General features: G+C 34.2%; 1 pseudogene; it reads left to right on the top strand.

Moving 5' to 3' along the window:
• Window positions 1-498: 498 nt before the first annotated feature.
• LOC139848736 (myosin-15-like) overlaps window positions 499-15,419 on the top strand; it is a 109,418-nt pseudogene continuing 94,497 nt past the window's right edge.

The raw sequence follows: 15,419 nt of genomic DNA, 5'->3' as shown, positions 1-15,419 counted from the left end.
CAAAATTTGAAGGTTTTGGGGCAAAAAAAAAAATCCACCGGGTGCAAAGTCGAAAAATCCAAAATTTTTACACTGAAAATTGCAAATTCATTGGGAGCGACTGCCCCCGCTTGTCCCTTCATAAAACCGCCCATGGATATTATAGTAATGCAAGAGTAAGAAATGAAAGAATGAAAAGTACTTGAAGTATGTGTTCAAAATATTGTCACCATATATTAACTTGCAAATTTGTCTTTGACTTTTATGGAAGCATTAAATTGTTAGCCATCTACTTTGACTCATATATGATCATAACAAATTCCAAATTTTTCATTCCTTCTCTCCATTAAAATACTGTTCGTATACTCCGTATGTCCATCAAATAATCTTCTTTCTTTGTAGGACCCTTTTTAGGGCGGGAACCACTCTAAATTCATTCTTTCCCCTAGGGTTTCTTTGAATTTCAAATTTTAGGGTTTCGTATTTTGAAGACCTAATTCAAATGATTTGTTCGCTATGATGATGAGTAGTAGTAACGCTAGTATGAGTCTACGTAAGGGCTGTAAGGTGTGGATTGAAGACAGAGACACCGCTTGGATCGCCGGTGAAGTTACTGGTTTCACCGGAAAACAGGTTCAAGTTGTTACAGAATCTGGTAAACAGGTAATGAATTTGTTGAAGTTGATTGTATATTTATGCTGTTTTTTTTATGTAATTTGTCAATTCTTGGGATATGACTTGTTGTTTAAAGTTACATCGATGAAAATGATTTTCTATTTTGTCAATGGAAGTTTAATCAGAGTGGTTGTTGAATGCTGATGTATATGGTTGTTTACATGTTGAGTGGTAGTATTTTTGTTTCACATTTGGAAACATTACTTTTAATATAAGAAAAAAGTTGTAGCTGTTAAATTGGGAGTTAGGGATATATAATTTCTGCCATTATTTATTGATCTATTTAATTTAATATTTAATGGCTACTTCTGGAATACCTTATTAAGACTTGAGGCTTAGACGTTAGGCTGGAGAGACTAGGTAATTCAGGAAGAAAGCGGGAAAATGAAGTGAAGAGATGGTTAGCAAATAATGGATTATGAAGAAACCAAGTTCATTTCGCTGTTGTATGTATATATTGGACAAATGGAAGTGATGTTGTGAAGTAAATAGTCAATGACACTAACTTTAGGACTACTGAAAAAAGAAACTTAAGAATGACAACCAACTTTAAATGATAAATGAACTCGTTGTTTGAAGTGTATGCGAGAGATATATATGGCAAGATAAACTGTTTTGTTGGTATTGATCACTCTATCTTTTCATGTCTTGTGAAGGTTTCGACCTCTGCAGAAAAGCTGTTACTAAGAGATGCTGATGCAGACTATGGTGGGGTGGATGACATGACCAAATTAGCTTACTTGAATGAAGCTGGGGTGCTTGATAATCTTAAGAAACATTATGCTCTTAATGAGATATATGTAAGCGCCTTCTTTAAATTGATTCAGAGTAAATTTATTGCATTTGAATCAAATATTAAAACACACATACTTATGTATATATTATTCATATATGTATTCGTGCTCCTTCTTGCTTGGTTATTGTGCATTTGGCTTGGTTTTAATTTGATAACCAATGAAGGCGTGTGTTGGTACGATTTTCCGTATAGCGGCTGTAAGGTACCAGTACAAGACAATAGCTACTCAGCGTGTGGCGTATACTGTTGATTGTTGTTTGCCCTTGAGAAATAATCTCTGCAGACCCGGAACACAGATGTAAGATCTGTGGGGTGGCCTCAATCAATCTGTGGATCAATCTGTAATGATCCGTCTAGCGCACTGCTGCTAAGCGGCTAATGTTATTTTTGAGTGAGAAAGAACTGTGTGAGAGAGAAAGTGTACTTCTCTCTGACTGAAAGTTCAGATCAGAATGATGTGAAATGTGGTGACCCAGGGGGTCTATTTATAGGCGTAGAATGTCCGAAATTCACGGGATACACGTGTCGATCACTGAATGGTTCTGTTATGTGAAGTATCCAAAATGTCGGTGGTGTGTGCTGACGTGGCTGTGTGCCGTTCATGCGCTGAGTTAAAGGACTTATGCATAGAAGCTGCATGCAGGGCTTACGCTTGACGCTGGGCGGCCTGCTAAACGATGGGCGGCAAATGCTGAAAATCACCAAATTTAGTTATCTTTTGTGCTCTTTGATCGACTTTTCTGTATAAAAATGATGTCATTATGCGTGTATCCTCTAGGATACACCATTAAGTCCCCCCAGTTTGATGTCTTTATTTTTGTAAAAAATAAAGTCATTAAACTAAAAAATAAGTAATGCCTTTTCCTCGGGAACAAGAATCTGCTGTAGTCGAACTTTTTCTGCCATGTCACTTACTTTTTGATCATGACCTGCAGAAAGTACCTTTTGGAATTTGAATTTCATTTTCAATTAAATTTACTTCTCCTGCATTTTTGTACACCCAACACGTGGTAGCATATCAACCATGCGATTAACCATCATCTGTTCATCTTCTGCTTGCTATTTAATACCCAATTTTTACTGTGTCATATTTACTTCAATCTGAATTTATTTCCTTCATCTACCTTAAACTTATGTCACAAAATTCCTTTCTTTACTTCCCAATCAATGGCTATTTTTAATGTTGAAGATATTCCAAGCAGAATTTCCTCAATCTACCTCGATCGTGTCAGAGTCGCTTTTCCCAAATTTTTTAGTGCCGATGCTGTTGTTCCAGGCCCACATGATCGTGCCTGTCACCCTCTTCCTGGAAAGGTTTGCTACTTACGGCCGTGCCTTATACTTTTCTCACCTTCGTATTCCTTTTACAAAATTTTACCTAGACATTTGCTGTTTTTATGGTGTTAGCGTTGGACAATTTGAGCCTATGTCCACTCGTAAAATTATGCTGTTCGAGATGTATTGTATGGCTCGAGATATTACCCCTCTGTTCGTCTTTTTTCTAATCTTGCAACCATAAAACGTTATGATAAAGGATGGTTTTGTCTTACTCTGGATGGGTTTTTGCTTAATTCTGGTGAAACAAATGAGAATTGGCAGAGTACATTCTTCTTTATTAATAGCGAAGTTATCCCCAATGATTGCCTGCAAGCTAGCTATTGGCGTACATCGCTTGATCCTCCCAAAGTTATTCATCCAAGGTTAACATCTTAGGAACGAAAAGTATTAAATGTGATTAAAAAAGAGAGGATTCCAAATCATCATTATCCAGAACATATGCTCTCTCTATGCTCCCTTAATGCTGAATGGGATGCAGAAACACGTGGCTGTGCCATTGTTATGGTGAAAAACAAAGGTATAATCTGATTAGAATTTGGTTATCTATTGTTATTATCTGTATAATAATTACTGTATACTTATTCTTTTTAGTGATTACTCCGCTCGCCGCTCTGCGTTACACCAGATTTAATGAACTGCAATTTAGATCTGAAAAATTAGTTGATCAGACGCTTGAAAATAGTTTATGTGAAAATGAGCTTGAGGATGATGATGATGCTCCTTTAAATCGAGAAAATTCGAGAAAACGGCGTGCTGCTGATAACCTCTCTTTTGAATCAATAGCAGAAGAAAACCTTTATTGCTTTTTCCATATGCCCAACAATGGTGGCTATTATAATGTTGATCCTGATAAATATGCAATATTGAATTGTGAATCTTCTTTTCTGGATTAGAAAAACTTCTTGAATAACAACTGTCATTTTAATTCAGCCCTGGTAGCGAAGGAAGAAGCACAGAAGAAACTTGCTCTTTCGCCTCCCGCTCAGCGTAGCAGAATAGGGGAAAGCAGTTCACAAATTAGCATTCTTAATTTAGATACTACTGGCTTAACAACTCTCTTAGCTGGTCCTCCTGGTAATTATGAGGATTTTATGAAGTATCTTGAAGCAATGCTGTTGCCTTCACTTATTAAATTCTTTGATAGTTTATCTGATGGTGACGCTCGAAAATGTCAAGCACAAGGCATTATTTGGAATATTGCATCTGAATTCAATAATCTAAGGCGTTTAGAGCGTTCTGACCAAGTGCATCGTAACAAGTCTGAAGAAATTGAGAAAAACACAGAGGCCCTGAAAGCTGCAGAGCTTGAGTTAGATGCTGCTATTGCTGCAAAGAATGCTGCTGAGGCTCGTTATGTTGAATTGGCCGCCAAAGAAAAATGGCATCTTCACAAGATTGAGACATTAACTCAATCTGAATCATCATTAAGAGAACAATTGGAATCAAGCCAGGATGAAACCAGGCGTCTGATTGAAGGTGTTCCAAAAATTGTGAAGAGTGCTTTCACTTCTGAGAAGTTAACTAAGCCGTTCAACGAATTTATAACTGTTGTGCTGGACGCTGACCGGATACGGTTTCTTGAGAGGTTGAAAAATAATATACCTGACTTTCCAAAGTCATTGCCGGAGTCTCTTATATCTCAATTGAAGCCAAATGCAGAAGATAGACTTAAAGTGCTTGGTGATGAAATAGAACATCTGTCTTTTCCTGAATTAGAGAATTTGTGTAATAATGCTGCTATATCGGTAGACGATGTTCTAAATTTGAAGTTGTAATCTGTATTGCTTGTGTTATCTGTTAATTATATAATGTATGTAAATGTTTTTTACTTTGCTGATGATTTTGTCAAAGCTTTATATGTTTGATTTGAACAATCAAAATTATGACTAGTCATATACTGTTTGTATAATTTTTACGTCATGACGGTCGTAGATACATTCTATTGCCTGGATGTTCAGTGGAGTTCTACGTTATCCGCTGCCATTTCAATCTTTTGTTTATGATTGAACTTCTGCCACCGAGGAAAAAACTTCTCTTTTGCGGGCATGGATGACACACAGCTTTGTGACATCTGATTAAAACCTTTGGCCGGATAAAAATTATGAATAATATGCCATAAGAAATTTTTCTGAATTCTTATTTCTTTAAAGAAATTTTTACATTTATGATTGCATCTCATGCTCTAAATAGTTGATCAAGCTATTCGAACATGCAATACTACGCATAAAATTTCTTTAAACTCATTGCATTCCATGTTCGTGGAATTTCTTCGCCGGAGGGCCCTGAGAGGGTGTATGACCCATTAGGATGTGCCTTTACAACTTTATATGGGCCTTCCCAGCGTGGTCCTAACTTCCCTTGTTTTTCCTTCCTACTTGCCTCATTATTTCGTAACACTAAATCCCCCTCCGTGAATTGCACATATCTGACTCGCTTGTTATAATATTTTGCCATTTTCTGTTTTGCATCCGCTTGACGGATGGCGGCCATGATTCGCCTTTATTCCAATAAATTCAAGTTTTCACGTAAGATGGATGAATTATTTTCTGTATCAAATGCTAAAATCCTTTGTGTTGGAACACGGATTTCAGTTGGTATCACTGCCTCAGTGCCATATACCAAACTGAATGGTGTTTCACCCGTGCTCCGTTTTGGCGTTGTACGGTGAGCCCATAATACATATGGCACTTCATCTACCCATTTAGTCTGACTCAAACCCAACCTAGCCTTTATGCCGGCTACAATTTCTTTGTTTGTTACCTCAACCTGCCCATTGGCATGTGGGTGAGCAACTGAGGTAAATGTTTGTTTGATGTTTAGCTCTTCACACAACTTCTGAAGGGGTTATCTGCAAACTGTTTTCTGTTGTCACTGAAAATTTCATTTGGTAATCGATATCTACACACAATATCGTTCCACACGAATTTCTTTATATTCTCCCCAGTTATTTTTGCCAATACCTTCGCTTCAACCCACTTACTGAAGAAATCAATTGCAATAACCAAGAATTTTGCATTTTCCACACTTCTTGGAAATGGGCCTACTATGTCAATTGCCCATTTACAAAATGGCCATGCCGATGATACTGAAATTAAATCATACTTGGATAAGCGCTGTACGGTTCCATGCCACTGGCAGGCATCACATGTCTTAATTACGTCTGCTGTATCTTTGTAAATTGACTGCCAATAATACCCTTGTCACATAATCCGTCCAACTATAGTTCTATAACCGGAATGTTGTGCACATAATCCCTCATGCATTTCCTTGACTACATCAATTGCTTGCTGTGGTGTTAAACACCTTAAATTTGGTCCATTGAAGGATTTTCTATTCCGTTTTTCAGAACGTAAAGTGGGGCACTAACTCTTATCCGTCTTGCTTCCATGGTATCTGTTGGCAGTATTCCGTCCTGCAAATATTTCACATAGGGGGTTATCCAACATGGTTCCCTTTCTTTAACTGTTGCAACTACTACCTTTTCATCAACCGATTTATCTTTTAAGACCTCCACCAAAACTTTCTTGTGCAAATGATCAAATGTTAATGTTGCTAATTTGCTCAAAACATCTGCCTTCTTGTTTTTATTTCTTGGTATCTGCACGACCTCTAAGGTCTCAAAATTTTTTGATATTTTTTCAACTAATTGCAAATACTGTTTCATAGAGACATCTTTAGCTTCAAACCCTCCATTAACCTGCTGTGCTACAATTTGAGAATCAACATATGCACGCAAATGTTTTATTCTCATTTCTGACGCTATGCGGAGGCCGGAATGCAATGCTTCATATTCTGCTTCATTGTTAGATGCATAGAAACAAAACCTCAATGCATACGTATGCTCTTCACCTTCTGGACTAGTAAGTACTAACCCTGCACCAACACCTTCTGTGACGATCGCTCCAAATCCATATGGACGAACACGTCATTCATTGATTTCATTGCGAGGTATTTGACCTCTATATGATACGTTTTGTAAATATTGCATTCTTTTGAAAAGGCACACCATAAATGAATATTTAAATCAAAGGTTTTCGACATCTGATGATTTCTACATATAGACAATCACCGTAATATAATAGTTTACATTAGTACTTCCGTTGACAATGCAATCAAAATAAGATACATGGTGATGATTTGGTGAATGCAACGTTTCCTTGAAAAATATGCCATGTAAGACTCCATGCACATAGCTTGTCTAACATATAAGCAAACAGCGGAAGACTTCTAGGGAACCTGAGAATAAACATGCTAACAATTGTCAACACAAAGGTTGGTGAGTTCATAGTTTTAATGTTTTGCATAATCTGTACATAAAGGTGGATCACAAGATTTCAGTTGTTTCATCCAGAAACGTTTATCAAAATATTCTACAAGATTGAGCACCCTGGTAACTAAACTTTAATGTTATAATAAGTACCCATGTTTTAACATACATGCAACCAACATGTACAATACACGCAATCCAACGTGTATTAAACTCAAATAGCATACGTCTGTTTTATAGTTCAGGCTAGGGTTTCTATACCTGGAACAGATGGGGATGTCAAGCCCTATGGATCCATATACAACTATTCACGCCCACCAGTTCTTATAACCGGCATCTACTAGTTACCAAAGCTAAGGGATTTTCGGTTCAAACTCAGTGTAGAATTAAGTATGTACTTGTATTCATTACGTTTAAAATAAATTGCATGTATTCTCAGCCCAAAAATATAGATTGCAAAAACAATTAAAAAGGGAGCAAATGAAACTCACCTTAGCAGCACATATAGTCGTTCACCGAAATGTGACCGAAACTTGGAATGCCAAATAACCGTAGATCTCAACCTAGAGAACATATGTTGGTCAATAATTGTCTATCAAGCTAGCTCATGTCATAGTGTATCACAATCCTAATGCTCGAGACCGACATACAAAAGTTATCAAAAGTTGTTTCAAAAAGTCAATCTGACTCAATACTATAGTTGAATGATCATGGCAATCGAAACATTCTAACATTTCACATAGTTTCTCAATTCTTGTAAAATTAAACTACAGTTTTTATAAGGCTTTAAAATATGATAAAACAATCAATTTTGACAATTGCTCAACAAGACGATGTAGTGACCCGAACTTTTCCATGTTTATATATGTTAAAAGAAATTATTATTTACATGATTGAGTGTTCCCAACATTTTAAGCAATCAAACTTGTTAAGACTAGATTAATTGAAATAGGTTTCGCATAGACAATTGACCACCCAAGTTGACCGGTGATTCACGAACGTTAAAAACTTGTAAAAACTATATGATGACATATATATGGTTATATATATATAGTTAAAATGATATTATGATAAGTAAGTATCTCATTAGGTATTTTAACAATGAGTTATATACATAAAAATGAGACTATTGAATTAAGAAACACGAAAACGATATATATAACGATTATCGTTATAACAACGTCTTACTAAGTACATATGAATCATATTAAGATATTGATACACTTGGTTAATTATGTTAAATGATGAGTAAATATATCATTAAGTGTATTAACAATGAACTACATATATAAAAATAAGACTACTAACTTAATGATTTCGAAACGAGACATATATGTAACGATTATCGTTGTAACGACATTTAACTGTATATATATCATACTAAGATATATTATATATAATAATATCATGATAATGAAACAATTTAACATCTCTTTAGATATAATAAACAATGGGTTAACAACATTTAACAAGACCGTTAACCTAAAGGTTTCATAACAACATATACATGTAACGACTAACGATGACTTAACGACTCAGTTAAAATGTATATACATGTAGTGTTTTAATATGTATTCATACACTTTTGAAAGACTTAAAGACACTTATCAAAATACTTCTACTTAACAAAAATGCTTACAATTACATCCTCGTTTAGTTTCATCAACAATTCTACTCGTATGCACCCGTATTCGTACTCGTACAATACACAGCTTTTAGATGTATGTACTATTGGTATATACACTCCAATGATCAGCTCTTAGCAGCCCATGTGAATCACCTAACACATGTGGGAACCATCATTTGGCAACTAGTGTCATACCCCCAAATAGGGTCGGGGAAATATGACTTCACAATACAATAACACAAGTATGTATAAACGAGAACGACTCTATATGAGAAGTTTTTAGTATAAACTAATGTATTTAAAGCAGTGGAAAGTAATGTCATTACAATTGAACTTAAATGTACTAATGCACTAATATGAATGTATAAATGCGGACTCCAAAAGCAGTAAAGTCCAAATAGCAACTAATCTTTAGCAATCTTCACCTGAGACAAAACATGCTTAAAGTGTCAACCAAAAAAGGTTGAGTGAACAACATAGGTTTAATATATATAGTTTTAGACCACAAGATTTGGTTATCAAAAGTAAATGCTGAAGTTATGATATCACGGCATAAACAAAGTTACCCCTGGACACCTTGAACTGTCAGTGTCGTTTAATCATTATTATGTAACCAAAGACCAATGGTCAAATGGTTAGAGACGTCACTCTCAATAGCGCTATTCACAATAACTAAGCTTACCAAAATTCCAGTAATTAACGATCTCATGGTAGGGATTTAGCATGAATCAAAGCATGTCAACACAGTTAAACAGTTTTCAGGTACTTGTGTCTAAGCGTAAAACAGTTTGAAAAAGCAAGCATGTGTCTCACCCCAAAAGTTTAAAATAAGTAATAGAGAAAGTTAAAAAGTGGGGCTATGAAGTTCACCTTAATAGCAGATAGATATTCCACGCAAGTTATATGATCGGAGTGTTGAACACGGAGATCTCAACCTAGAGATATAATGTTCGATTAGGTAATGTCTAATAGACATATAGTTTGTTTATTAATATAGCAAGCTACATTAATAGTGACCGTTTTCGAGAAAAGTTGTATTTATATAAATGATAATATACTTAGTGTTATTAAGTGTTACTATATAATTAAGTGTCTAAGTTATACTAATAATAGTATTATTATTTACTTTAATCAACTATTAGGTATACATGTATAAATATACCTATATGATACATACATATATATTCTTTATTTATTATTATAGATGTATGTGTTCATAACTATATATATATATATATATATATATATATATATATATATATATATATATATATATATATATATATATATATATATATATTAGGTGTAGGTGTTACATATACATAAGTGTAAGATGATACATATATATATATATATATATATATATATATATATATATATATATATATATATATACTTATTACTTTTTATTATTATGTTTACTAACTTATATAACTCACACAATACACATTCACACATACATACATACGTACATATACATACATATGTACACATACATATACACGTATGTATATATTTACATATACACACACCCATATATCTATAATGTATACATGCACATACGTACGTATGCATGCATGCATGCACGTATACCATGATCACAATTACTTAACTAATCCATATTCATAACCTTTTATCATAATCTTAACCTAATCATCACATAAAATCATAACTTTGTAATTAACATAATAACTAATCATATTCATTAACTCTAATCCTTATTACCCATATGTATTATCCAACTCTTTACTTATACAATACATAATCATAATTTATAATCTTTTAATCTTTTAACCTAATTTATTAACAACCATCACACTTTTTAATCTTTACAATCTTATTAATCATAACCTTCACCTTCATAAAATCATAATCATAAAACTAGTTCATACCTTTTTTTATCCTTATCATTATCTTTATTACTAATAACATTCATGACCTAGTTTATTAATCACTAACCATTCACATATACTTTTATGATACCATTAATCTTATTAACTTGATAACTATCCATAACCTTTTATTCACCAAACCAATAACTATAATCTTTTATCCTACTACTTATACATAATACTTATAATCCTTATTCATAATCAATACATATTCATAATCTTTATCTTATTACTTCATATTCAAGATCATACTCTATATCATAATCATAATACTTTTAATTACACTCTTGTTAATCAACATACTTTCATTATTTCCTTTATCTTTTTAACCATCTTTTAATTTATTAATCAATTCATCATACTTTGTGAACGATAAATCATAAGTAAAGATAAAAATTAAAAAGTTTAAATTTTATGTTTATACCTTTGGATGAAATAAGTGAGAATCGAGAACGTATGATGTTGGCTTTGGTTTTAAGGCTCGACCGACAAACATAATAGAAGCAGGAACCCTTGAAACAACCTCGGTTTCGGGACTGTTTTTCGGACAGAAAACAGCAGCAATAACTGCAAAGTGTGGCGGTTTGTTGGATGGTTCATGACTGCCAAAACAGTAGCATAGGCCACGGTTTTTGTGGAGGTGTTTTGCCTAACAGAAACATCAAAACAGTAGCTGTTGGGGGCTATTTTTAACAGCTTTTGGGTGGCGAAAAACTGCAGGAGAACAGCAAAAAAAGGGGCTGTGATGGTGACGGGTTGCAGCAGCAAAAACGCAGCTGCATGGCTGATTTGGGCAGGCTTTTGGGGGTCGAAAACAGCAGCGGTAAGATGCAGTTAGTGGTGGTTCGGGCTGCCCAAAAACGCAGCAAACAATAAAGGTAAAAAAACTGCAGAAAAATAGCAAAGTTGGAGGTAGTGGTGGGTTGTAATTGCCGAGCAAAAAAAAAAAAAAAAAAGAAGAGATGAGAGGGATTGTTGAATTATTTGTGATGCAATTTGAGAAAGCCTTAATGTGCTTATATAGTGCACTAGTTCAGAGTTGAACTACAACTCAAACTATCTAGGTTTTAATTAAGTATTATGATTATGATTATGATTAGTCTTAGTTTAAATACTTAGGATTAGATTTGAAATTGTGATTAGATTAGGATTTCTTAGTATTTATCTTTTAATTGTATTTGTTTTGTTTTTTTTCTCTTTATTTAAAAGCAAGCCGCCATTTTTTTTTTAATATTATTATACTTTTTTTCGGCTGTAACAATGTACATATATACATTTTTTTATATATTAAGTATTATTACATTTATTTAATTAACCCATACTTTATTTAATTTTAATTGTTTTCTCCAAGAGTTTAATAGTTTAGAGAAATGTCACATTTTATAAATTTTCTAAAGTTATAATATTTACAATATCACAAAAATATATAAACTTTAATTAACAGAGAGTGTCGACTAAAAGTTTACTATTCGGTCGACGTTTTGTCAAATAAAGTTTACGAGCACAAAAATTCTAAGGGAAAAATAGTAAAATAGAAATGGAAAAGTGAGGGTCGTTATAGTACCTCCCCGTTAATGAAAACTTCGTCCCGAAGTTTTAGGTAGACTTCTCGGATGCATCTGCGGTTGAGAAGAGATGGGGATATTTCCACTTCATCTGGTCTTCACGTTCCAGGTATACTCGGGGCTATTGCGTGAATTCCAACGGATCCGTTCTATGGAAATATTGGCATGTTCTAAGCGTTTGAATCTTATGAAACATAACTTATACAGGTTTTTCTTTGAAATGCATTTTATTATCAATGCGGAAGTAATCCAAAGGAATAGTAAGAGTTTCACCCGAATAGATTTCCTCAAAAAGAGAAGATGATAATCCTATTTACGCATTTCACTTTTTCAGATACATGAAATTTCAGAGACATTACCAAGCTCATTTAAAAGCATGAGCGTTTATGCCGCAACTTTGGGATAGACAAACAGATAGGAGTTTGTGGAGATCAGAGTCACGAAGTTTGATGCATGGCTTGTGTTTGTTAAAGATGGTACCAACTCCAAATTTTGGAAGGTAACCATAGATATGATACCTTTGGTTTTCAAGAAATGTATAATGTGAATAGACGAAACGAGATGTTAGCTGGGGAGTCACTAATCAGGCTTACATGCAAAGCTAACCATAAATGCCCTCAGAATGGTATGATTAATGAGAGATATCGTTCAGTATATTATAATACATGCGAACTTATCCTTGGGAATAGTTTTTGATAGCACGTTGTAGAATGTAACTTTATGATCATGATTTCAGTTACATGTCGAATCAGGGATCGAAACTTGACTAGGATAACATTTAGTTGCAACCCACGAAGGAAGAAATATTTAGAGTAACCACATAAACGCCATAAACATTTAAGGTAACTCCTTTAGAGAGGATAGCGAGGATTATAAATTATATTTCTTATAGAAAGCCGCACGAAAAGGTGTATCTCTTAATAAAAAAGACGTTCCCGCACAAATGGCGAGTCGATCTATCATTCACTTATGAGTTTAAGTGCAGATGTGAATCATTGGCTATAAAGAATTGTTTCCACATGTGAGAAAATCTCCGAAAAATGCTACCTTGTGCCAAAAAGATATTAAATCATATAATTTGATGTTTACAAGGGTGTTGTGATTTAGCCGTGAAATATCGGAGGTAGAAACTTCTCAGACGAGCTTAGTGAAATCTCTATTCGTGATACCAGTGTAAGCCTCCCTTAAGGATAGGCGTGACCACTTTGCGTATTTTAGACACTAATTTCACAGCCCGCAATTGCCACAGCCAACCCTAAAAGAATAGTTGATGAGCGCAAGAGGTATGTTTTGTTCTTGAATGAAGGATAAGAAGGAATGTGATCCAATCATAGTGTGGAGTAATACGAAAATTTTTATATAATAAGTCAAAGTAATATTGAAAAAGTTGAGACATTTTGATGTGAAACGAAGTTCTTAGTAAAACTGGAGTTATGTGCAACGTGTATTATTTAAGTAAAATAACTTTTGAATTCAAATGTAAAAGATTTGATTTGTAAAAGTGAAGGTATAATTTGATATGTACTAGTCAAAATAAGTAAAGGTAAATTTTATTTACTTTATCGTAAAAATATATACAATTTATAAAATTTGCACGAATGACAGTAAATAAATTTATTTTATAAAATTTCAAGAGGATCGCACAGTAAAATAGTGCGTGTAAAATTTTGGTAAACAAAATTTTCATATTTCCGAGGTTACGAGTTGGAGAAAGACTAAGAAAAATCGGGTGAAGGACCTTGAAAATTCCGGGTGATATTTGAGCAACAATGTTACGAAGTAATGATAACTATTGAATTTAAGTGTGGTTGATAAGTTCTTGGAATTCAAAATGTTCATGTGTGAAGCTGTTGCTGACAAGTGATGTATGAATGGTAGAGCATGAGAACGTGAAGTTAATCCACTGTTGACTTTGAAATTTCAAGAGATCAGACTAGTATTGGAGTTGGAAAGCTGGCAGTAAGTGCCCTTATTATACACTCATGGATTGCTTGATTTGTCATTCACAATATGAGATTATTGTCGGGATGGTATGAATTTCCCCATGAGTAAGGGCGATGTAAGGACATGGTGTCACTTGCCTACTGTTATATGATCATATAATGATACATCTAACATGCTTTTAACACCGAGGTGAAATCGTAAGATTTTTTAGAAAAATGGTTAACGATTCAAAGGTCGCGACTTATTGTTTAGGTACAACAAATCACTCGATGTTTGACCATAAGTAACGTAATGATAATCATATCAATGCTACCTTTGATCATATGGAGCGTGTGAGGGATCACGTGCTTTTCAATATGGTGATGGAAATTTATACTTCAGCCTTTACTGGCTCAAAGTGTGGGAAAATTTTCAGATGTGATTAGGGTGTGTTTAGATCAAGCCGGCAGGCTGCGAGAAAATGAAAAAACTTCAGGTGGTGTATCTAATCCTAGATTTTGAATTGACGGTGATTGATTTTTATTTGGGTATGAAATCATTACTCGCATGCCGCCATGTAATGAATGCATGAGTGCGAACAGTTTTCATTGGCTATGATAATCAAAATATACTTATTGGAAGGTCCTATTCTTCATGGGGTTATGCTCATAATAGTGAATGTGGTGTTTATAATATCGTCGTTTGAAAACTCAAATGAAATCCTTGCAGGTGGTTGTCGCTTATCTTCAGCGGGTTTCCTAATGGGTTTATGAACATCTACACCAGGAGCGTAATTACAGATAATAAGAGGCATGCTTCGAAGAAATTTCGGGGGTGTCACTTTAGGTCACTTAAGAACATGCATCCTTCCTTCCAGCGAAGATATGATAGTGATTAAGCGTGATAATTAAGCGTCAAAGATAAAGAGATAAGTTTTTTAAGAAAGAAAGAATGCAAAGCTTTACAAGGCATAGGAGAATTTATTAATCTACTCATGGGTATGAGATAGATAGTTTGGTTGAAAAACGAGCTCTTAGTATCTCTACAAATCAGATGATGATTACCCTTCATGTAATAACATTGAGATTTTTGAATGAATGGCTTGGAAATTTTTCTTTGATTCACTTTCTATTCCATATGTCATGATATTGGAATTTCTATATGAATTACCGTAATATAATTACGTCGGCCAAGCGTCATTATATTTCACTAATTCATATTTCCATTCCAAGGTCACTCTATAAGGTCAGGACACGTGATCAAACTTAGATAGTTGACGTGGGAATATTGAGTCATGAGTGACATCCCTTTGTGTGTGTCAAAGAATACTTTGAATTACAATGGTGAAGTCAGGTCA

This window comes from Rutidosis leptorrhynchoides, chromosome 1, assembly GCF_046630445.1.
Source record: "Rutidosis leptorrhynchoides isolate AG116_Rl617_1_P2 chromosome 1, CSIRO_AGI_Rlap_v1, whole genome shotgun sequence".
NCBI lineage: Eukaryota > Viridiplantae > Streptophyta > Magnoliopsida > Asterales > Asteraceae > Rutidosis > Rutidosis leptorrhynchoides.
Note: the sequence above shows the minus strand (reverse complement) of the source record. Positions and strands in the feature narration are given on the sequence as shown.